This window comes from Grammomys surdaster, unplaced genomic scaffold, assembly GCF_004785775.1.
Source record: "Grammomys surdaster isolate TR1022 unplaced genomic scaffold, NIH_TR_1.0 109629, whole genome shotgun sequence".
Classification (NCBI taxonomy): Eukaryota; Metazoa; Chordata; class Mammalia; order Rodentia; family Muridae; genus Grammomys; species Grammomys surdaster.
Window position 1 is genome coordinate 1 of NW_021610712.1, and position 1,420 is coordinate 1,420.

Sequence of the window (1,420 nt, forward strand, 5' to 3'; positions counted from 1 at the left end):
CCTCATCTCCACGCTCAGATGACAAGGCTGGTTTCTCCTTTTGTGACATTCCTCTCTCCTGCTGTCTCTCTGTGTGTTTCTCTTCCACAGTGTTACATCTGTTGGCTGGAAGTTTTGTGGGGTCACTTACGGTCTCATCTGAAGTCTCAACAGCCTCCGTCTTGGACACACTGCTCTGAGAAGGAGCATCACCACTGTCTTCAAGTTCAAGTTTTTTCTCTTCTTTTGCACCTGCTCTCTTGGGGATGCAGAGAAGCCTCTTCGGCCTTGGGGCATCCTCAGCTTGAGGTCGGGAGTTGCCACTACTCTCACAGCTTTGCTGCATCCTCAGGGCCTTCTCCAGTTTAATCTCCTCTAGTGTCTTAACGCGCACTTCCTGCATAGACCTGGCTCTTCCTGCAGGCTCCTCTGGTTGTCCTCTGCTAACAGCAACAGTTGGCAGATTCACTGTCTTTTTCACTTCAGCATCTTCTCTTAGCTCGAGGCAACGGGGATCCTTTTTGGATTTCTGTCTTTCCATTTCCTGCTGCCGATGTTTCTTTTTACCCAGGTCCTCAGAGAAGGTTTTGATCCGCACTGAAGAAGAACTTCCTGTTCCTGATGGAGAATCATCAGCTCCTGAAGGTTTTACTGTCTTCAGTTTAGTTGGCAGTTCTCCACGTTTCTGACTGGCTCTTTCTGGAAGAATCTCTTCTAAAGTCTTCACATGAATCTCACCGGCATTATGAACTCGCATTTTTTTTGGTGCTTTATCAATGTCAGTTTCTGGTGCTTCCACTCTTTTACCCAGCCTCTGTGAAAGGCTTCGCTTTAATGGGGGATCCCAGTCACCACCCCCTGAAAGCTTTCGTTTCCCCAGTCTCTCACTAAGACTCAGTCTAAGCAAGGGCTCCTCCTGTTTGCTTGATAGAGTTACAGTCCTCATCACTGTCTGAACCTTCTTCTCAGGGCCTGGATTGGACTGAGGCTGATGTAAAACCCTGGAAACTCCCGAGGAGACACTTTGCTTCTTGGATTTTTCCTTCATTTTCTCTGATTTAATTTCCTCAAGAGTTTTTATTCCAAAATTCAAACATTCACCTTGCTTGAAACTGACTCCAGGACTACAGGCAGAAACCACTTGTAATCCACTATGGAAGTTAGGAGATGGTTGCAGGGCAGATGTTTTGTTTTCATCGCCCTCCTCAGAAAACTGATCATCATTGTCATCTTCATCATCATCATCTGAACCATCATCATCTGCAATGTTGACAATAACAGTTGGATGTTTGGGGATAGGAACGTTTCCTGAATTCCCTACTTTCATTTCACTCCGAAGCTGAAGGGAGGAGTCAGGTTGAACAAATATCTTGTTCCGGTGTACTGTCATCTGACTTCCCTTTACTTCTTCTTGTGACTCAGACACAGTGGGCAACACAGT

General features: G+C 46.2%; 1 pseudogene; it reads right to left on the reverse strand.

Moving 5' to 3' along the window:
• Positions 1–4: 4 nt before the first annotated feature.
• Positions 5–1,417, reverse strand: LOC114635493 (annotated as a pseudogene).
• Positions 1,418–1,420: the final 3 nt, after the last annotated feature.